This window comes from Canis lupus, chromosome 17 (assembly GCF_003254725.2).
Source record: "Canis lupus dingo isolate Sandy chromosome 17, ASM325472v2, whole genome shotgun sequence".
Lineage (NCBI taxonomy): Eukaryota > Metazoa > Chordata > Mammalia > Carnivora > Canidae > Canis > Canis lupus.
The window spans coordinates 7,902,387-7,909,773 of NC_064259.1; the positions used below are offsets into that span (position 1 = coordinate 7,902,387).

Genomic DNA, 7,387 nt, shown 5'->3' on the forward strand with positions numbered 1-7,387 from the left:
CTCGTTATCTGGGACCCACAGCTTCCTGGGGCACGTTCTCGGGGCATAGCGCCAGGGACCGGGAGCCAGACCGAACCACGCAAGGCTTCCATAGGCACACATCCGATAACGTCTTATTGGCCAAACAAGTCACACGGCCAACCCCAGCTTCACTAAGGCAAGAAAGCACACTTTGTCCACAGCACGAGGCTCAGAAAGCAAATATTGGGGCAGCCGGGGTGGCTCAGCGGTTTAGCCCAGGGCCTGATCCTGGAGACCCGGGATCGAGTCCCACGTCAGGCTCCCTGCATGGAGCCTGCTTCTCCCTCTGCCTGTGTCTCTGCCTCTCTCTCTCTCTCTCTCTCTCTCTCTTTCTCTCTCATGAATAAATAAATAAAAATCTTTTAAAAAAAGAAAGCAAATATTGGCTGAGTGATAATCCCAACTGTGATGCAGAGGATCTGACCATTTGCGTGGGTGGCTTTGGGCAATAGTTTTCCGTACGTTGCTTAAAACAACACCAGACATAGTCCAAGGATGATGTCCTTGGACTGCTCGGGTCCCAGACTCGGTCCTGTCTAGGCTTGGACAAGCCCTGCTAGAGGCAGGCACCAGTTCTGCTCTGGCTTATGGGGCTGTGGACTCAGGAACCCTCAGCCTCAGAGACAGAAGGCTCATCTGAGGGAGTGGAGAAGGCAGGTCCCCACTAGGGGGCTGGGGAGGGGGGAGTCCTCCTGCAGAAGGAGCCACCCAGCTGCTCCTCAAGGAAAAGTCAAAATTCGGGGAGATGGGGAGGGCCAGGCATTTCTGCTGGATGGGGCAGGCAGTGCCAGGGAGGGCCCCAAGGCAGGGGGATCCAGAGAGCGGAGATCCCCGCAAGGGCCTCCTCCTGCACTCTGCAGCCCACCTGCGCAGGGCATCATCGCGGGGCCCCCTCCTCATACCAGCACGCCGGTCTGCCTCAGTGTCTCGCTTGGAGCAGAACAAAGGAGGCTGGCTGGGCCAGGAGGAGAAGTGGCTTCTCCATCAAGCCTGCGTGTCGGCACAGCAAAGGCAAGAGGGCCGTTAGAAACGAGGAGCTGAAAAAAAAAAAAAAAGAAAGAAAGAAACGAGGAGCTGGGGGATCCCTGGGTGGCTCAGTGGTTTAGCGCCTGCCTTCAGCCCAGGGCATGATCCTGGAGTCCCGAGATCAAGTCCCGCGTCGGGCTCCCTGCGTGGAGCCTGCTTCTCCCTCTGCCTGTGTCTCTGCCTCTCTCTCTTTCTCTATGTCTATCATGAATAAATAAATAAAATCTTAAAAAAAAAAAAAAAGAAAGAAAGAAATGAGGAACTGAGACATCTCCCTGCCCGAGGCCAGGGAGAACTAGAATCAGGGGCTAATGAGCCACACTGAGACTCAGGGATTCCTTCTTCGCCTTTTTAACTGCTTCTCTGAGCACCTCTGCCTCTTTCTCCTCTCTGTGGCAGAGCCAGCGTCTCTGCTCCCATTAAAACAACAACAACAACCCACTGTCCAGGGAACGTACAAAGTGAGCCTGGAGCCTCCTCCTGTGGCAGAAAGTGAGGAAGTGTTCAAAACGGGATGAGGAGCCTCAAAGGGACTGGATGTAAGAGCCCGTCTGAAGGGGCTCCCACAGGCCAAATTTGGGACAAGGTGAGCATCAGAGTGATGTCCTTACCTGACTTCACCCGGCAACCCAGCCCGTACAGCTTCTAAGCAAAGCCCCCACAAATCCCATCAAAGAATAATAATAACAATAATAATAATGAAGCCATGAGTTCATATCAATAAGTTTTAAGTTTTTTAAGTACAGGAAGAAAAGCTCCTCTCTACCGAAGAACGTAGAATAAATGATGAAAACAGAAAATCGCCATTTTATCTAATTTAGGTAAGAATCAGTAAAAGACGTTGAAAGAATTATGTGAAAGATTCTTAGGAAGGGATAAACGGTGAAGTCTGGGAGATTCCCATTAACCACATTATTAAATTTAACCTCCCCAACCAGAGGACAGCGGACAGCAGGTGCCTCCTGAGGTGACCCGCTGGGGAGGAGCACCCACACACGGAGCACCCCCTCCCCGCTCCCCATAACCTGAGCCACATCGTGAAGACACACCGGGCACACCCCAGCTGAGGTCCATTCTGCCAAACGGCCGGCCTTGACTCTTCAACCGTCAATGTCATAAGGGACACGGGACGGCTGAGGACGCGACATACGTTAAAGGCAGCGCAGAGCGTCGTCGGGACCATCTCTCACGACAAAGCAAAAGCAGCTCTAGAGGACACTTTGCAGACTGCATATCAGAGGATAGGCACTAAATAGTAGGCCGAGCATCGTACCGATGTTAGATTCGCACAGCACAATCATTCTATCAAGGTTACGCAGGACCATGTCCCTGTTCCTAAGAGGTGTATGTGGGGTAAAGTGTCACGAGGTCTGAAAGTCACCTGCAAATGGTTTGGCAACCACAAAATGTGTGCTCTATATAAATAGAAACCAAGCAAATGTGGATAAAAATGTCAACAACTGATAAACTTCGGTGAAGAGCATATGCCTGTTGAGTGAAGTCTTGCAACCTTTCTGTAGGTTTGGGAGCCTTAAAAAAACAAACCAGCAAACCGACAAAAATGGTGACCAGGGGACTGGCCATAACCCGTGGCCCTCCAGAGTTGACGTCTGTCCTACCGAAGAGCCCGGGTGCTGACAGAACGGGTCAGCGCTCGACCCCACATTCCCCAGGGAGATGTTACGTGGCCAGCTCCGGTGGGGTCAGGCTCCTGTGACAGGCTGTCACTCAGGTAACTGTGTAGATGGAGAAGAAGCAGAGTTCCTCCGGATGGGGACACGTGTCAGGGGCCGGAGAGATATCCCAGAGGGTGGGCACCGCAGAACCCCCACCCCGGCAACTCCCCACCCTCCTGAGGATACAGGGGAGCCCCAAAGCTCGGCCAGCCAGTCGGATGGGCCAACATCCTAGGGCGTGTCCCGGCTGGAACGGGGGGCTGGGACTCCCCACCTCCCGCAGAGCCTATCCTTGACTCCTCCTTGGGCAACTGGCTCCTCACAGTTTCAGGAGCAAGGCCGGTGGCCACAAACCCCTAAAACACTCTGCTCATTTGCACTCAGTCAGGAACTACCATATATTAGACGCCTACTGTGTACCTCTCAGTACATTTATGAGGTGGGTATGACTCCCCTCATTTTAAAATGAAGAAACTGAGGCCTAGGCAAGTGAAGGGCTTGCTCATCTCACGCTGGGAAGACAGCAGAAGTTTGCAAGGCACCTGAGCCCCACACCCACATTAGCCACATCAGAGGCTGCATGCAAAGCAGCATGGGAGGGGCTTAGAAATCCTCTTCCCACAACCCTGCCTCAGCTGGCTCACTCCCAGACCAGGCGGCTTCTGTCCTCGGCCTGGAGATTGTTTGTCCCACACCACAGAAGGACAGCTCTGTCTTACAGGGGTCCCTCAGGCAGGGAGCACTGCCAGGAGAGTGGGGGCAGGCTGGGCCCCAGGCTGGAGCCACTCTCTCCTCTAGCTGTTCCTGGGGACCCCGGAGGAAGGGAGGGCGAGCCGATGGGAGGGAGAAGAGGGAGCTACAGCCCCTCAGTGGGGCCAGCGACTTCCAACGTGGACCACCACAGAATGGGAAAGGCCTTCCTGCTTCAGCAGATAAGTGGGACACCACAATGAAAACGAAACACCTGCCACGCAGCAGGCACTCCACTTCTAGATGCTTCTACCATTGTCAGTCTGCTGTTGATAAGCCTTTGATGTTTGTAAGAAAGCTCTTTACTTCCTTATTTTACCTCCTACAAGCAGTGACTGCTGATGAGCAATCTGACCAGGGCCGAGGCCAGCGTGATTCCTACTGCTCGTGTGAAAGCAAGAACAGCCTGCGCCCAAATGGTGTTATCTGAGAACTAGCAGAGTTTACTAAAACCATGGGGGGGGGGGGGAACACTCAGTCAACCGCGTAGATCCCTTTTCAGATCCTTTTTCAGATAGAAACTGAAATGACGCCTTGACATACCTGAGACTCGATCCCAAATCCAGGGAAAGCATAAGTGCTCCCCCTGGGTGCTCCCGGGGGCCACCTCCCCGCCCCCTTCTCTCTCAGGGCGTCCTGCTCCCTGCCTGATGCCCAGCACGCTCGTGCCTTCTTCCCTCTCCATCCTCAGCCGCTCAAGGACAGGACCCAGGACTCAAAACTGCAGGTCCATGGCCAAGTCCAGCGGAGTCCTTGTGTTCAGAGCAGCATGGCATTTTGGAAGAGGCAGGGGGACAGGGCACGGAGGTCAGGGGGTGCTCTTTGCCCTGAGATTGTCACTGACACAGCCGGGGTGGCTGTCTCTGCCAGACTTCCTGCAGCTTCGGTCCTCAGAGCCGGCCCGGCCCCTGGCCCTGCAATCAGATACTCTCTTCCCCATGCCCGGGGCCCGGGGCCTCTCCAGCTCCCCCATCTCCTTCCCCGGCCCCTCGAGCACAGGAGCCTAGTCTGAGTGACAGAGCCCTCAGAGCACTCTGGGATAAGAGGTGAAACCAGCTAGGAGCTGCTTCGGTCCAAAGCACCCCAGACCCTGGGGTGGCTTTGCCCTGCAGTCATTGTGCCGTGCTCTGAGGACACGGTCATGTGAAGTCACTGGCTGTGACAGCGGACCAACAATGAGGCTGGCTGTAGCAGATGCCCTGGCAGTTGGGCTTCTCATGTGACCTAGTTCCTACCAAGCAGGAGCACCCCCAGGAGGCTCAGAAGGCAGAAGGCGCCACCCTTCAGAAGGCAGGACCCTTCCAGAAGGACAGAGAGACAGGAACGCGGTCCTTCTGGGACAGCTGGGCCTTGATGGCTTGCGGCAGGCTCCAGCTTCAAGAGCACCGGGCAGCTGTGGTGGCAGCTTCCTGCGGTGGTGGACACGGCACAGCAGCTCCCCTCCCAGGGCGATTCTTCAGGGACCCTTCTGCTCCTTAGAGACTCTTCCTACTACCTGCTTCCTTGTCCTTAAGCTGCTCAACACCGGGTGATCATAACTAAGCTAACTAAAGAGGATTGTGTGGTCTGTCCCTAGACCTTCACCGTCACACTCTTCTTGGCAGAGAACTTCCAGATCCCCTCAAAGTTCCAGAACATTCTGTCGTCTCCTGGGACCCTGGCTAGGAGGCTCGCCCAGACTCATTTTGAATTTTCCATAGTGAGCAACCACACAAGCATGCAATTCTGTGACCCAAAGGAAAGTTATATTGAGCTTTTTGTTCCAAAGTCTGTGGTGATAGTGAGGTTGGTCTGCTGTTGAAGCCACCTGGTTTTTGTAAGACGATGCAACAGGGTCCTCAGTGCAGCTAACAGTAAAGAAGACCATCCTGCACTTGCCATTTTGAAGATTAGCTGCATTTTTTTTTAAAGAAAAATCCCCCGAGTCAATACAGCTATTATTGCATCTTTAAACTCTCACAAATAAGTCTAAAAAAAAATCATCTGGCATCCTGCTGCTTCTGTAGCTGGACAGCTTAGATCTTACCCATCAGCCTGCTGAACCGTTCCTTTTTCAGAAACATACATAGCACCGCGGATTTTCTGATAGCCGTGTTTTTAACAGTTGTAGCTTGCTGAATCAAAGCAGTTGAATTTGATACAAGTTCAAGGTCATTTCCTTCAAGAATTAACTCCTCTTTCTGGGCTTGAGATTCAGAACAAGCAACACCTGGCCTCATCCAAGCCCTGCAGATGTATTTTTTCACCCGAGAAATTTCAGATTTCGAGAAGAGAACCCTTCTCCTAGATAACAACGTTAATGGGGAAGTGAGCATACACTTCCTCAGTCACCTCATCTTGTACCGGAAGCCCAGAGTAACACCCTCGATCACCTTCTGCACACGACTACAGTTGGTGCAGACAGTAGCCAGTTCTCTTCTGGTTCCTACCATTTGTCAACTCGGAGCCTCTTCTTCTCCTTTCCAAGGAGACCGAGTTCTATGCTGATGTGATTGAAGTCCTTTGGCAGGGTTCCTGTGGGGCCCTTCACGTTAGCAGCGCGTCCCTGCAGAGCAGGGTCGACATTTCTTTGACCGTCCAAAGCCTGATTGCTGAGAATGGTCTTTGTTCTCGCAGCAGATGTGGCAAAGAACAGATTAGCCACATTTTAAATCGATGTCAGGGAATGGCATTTTAACCTGACTGCGGTCCATTATGTGCGTAGCAGAAGTTTGGCCAAGAGAATCAGTATTTATGAAGGTGTCCCACAGGGAGTGCAGTCAACCTCTGTAGGTCCTGGAGCCAGTGCTTCTCAAGCTGGTGTGCCTCCAAATCCGGGGGTTCTGTTAGAAGGAAGCATGCGTATGTGTGACATATATCATATATATCATGTATTTGGATATATACAGAGAATTAAGAATATATATATTTTGGACTAAATTATGTCCCCCACCCCTAAATTCACACGTGGAAGCACTAATCCTCAGTGTGACTGTATTTGGAGATAGGACTTTTGAAGAGGTAATTGGGGTCATGAGGGTGGAGGCCTAGCCCTATAGGACTGGTGCCCTTATAAGAAGAAAGATACCAGGGATGTGCACACACAAAGAAAAGGCCGAGAGAGGACAGAGGAAGAAGACAGCCGGGAGAGGGGTCTCACCAGGAACCAACGTTGCCAGCACCTTCCATCTCCAGCTTCCAGAACTATGGGAAAATAAATTTGTGTTGTTTATGCCACCCAGAGTGTGGTATTTTGTTAAAGCAGCCCAAGCAGACTAATACAACACACACACACACACACACACACACACACACACCCCAGCTCTGTCTCCTAAGAGGGCAGGTGCAACCGACACCTCAAAAGTACTAGGCACATGTCCTCCCAGGTCTTTGTTTCTGAACACCATGCTCTATTTATTAAAAGGATGTAAGGCTCCGTGGGCAAATGGCTGGTTCCCAGGGACGCCTGAGCCCTCAGTAACAGTCTGGGCAGGGCTCGGTCAGGGCATCGCAAGGACACCTGGCTGGCGATGCCAACGCGTGAGAGCCAACCTTGCCTCCGGGGGAGCTGGAGCCACGGAGCCACCCCTGTGGCCCTGCTTCCAGCAGCCTCCGGCGGAGCGTCCTGGGAGAACAGAGTTGGGCTCCAGCTGGTGCTGGTTGTGGGTGAGGAGGAAGCTGCCCCACCTTCTGCAGCACAGACTCCTCCCCTTAAAAATGAGGGTAACAGCACTTCATGCCTGTCTTCTCTTTGGTTTTTAAACTTTTATTGTAGAACGGTAATCTCCTATATGCCCATAACCAAGGCCCAAAACCATTAACTCACATCTAATCTCGTCTACATCCCCACCCTTCCTTCCACCCAAGCACCCATTATTTGAAGCAAGTTCCAGACATATTATTATTTCATCTGGAAGTATTTCAGGATCTCTAGA

At 52.5% G+C, this 7,387-nt stretch overlaps 1 pseudogene; it reads right to left on the reverse strand.

The window, feature by feature from the left end:
* Window positions 1-1,768: 1,768 nt before the first annotated feature.
* On the reverse strand, window positions 1,769-6,120 carry LOC112665018 (60S ribosomal protein L9-like; annotated as a pseudogene).
* Between the last annotated feature and the right edge of the window lie 1,267 nt (window positions 6,121-7,387).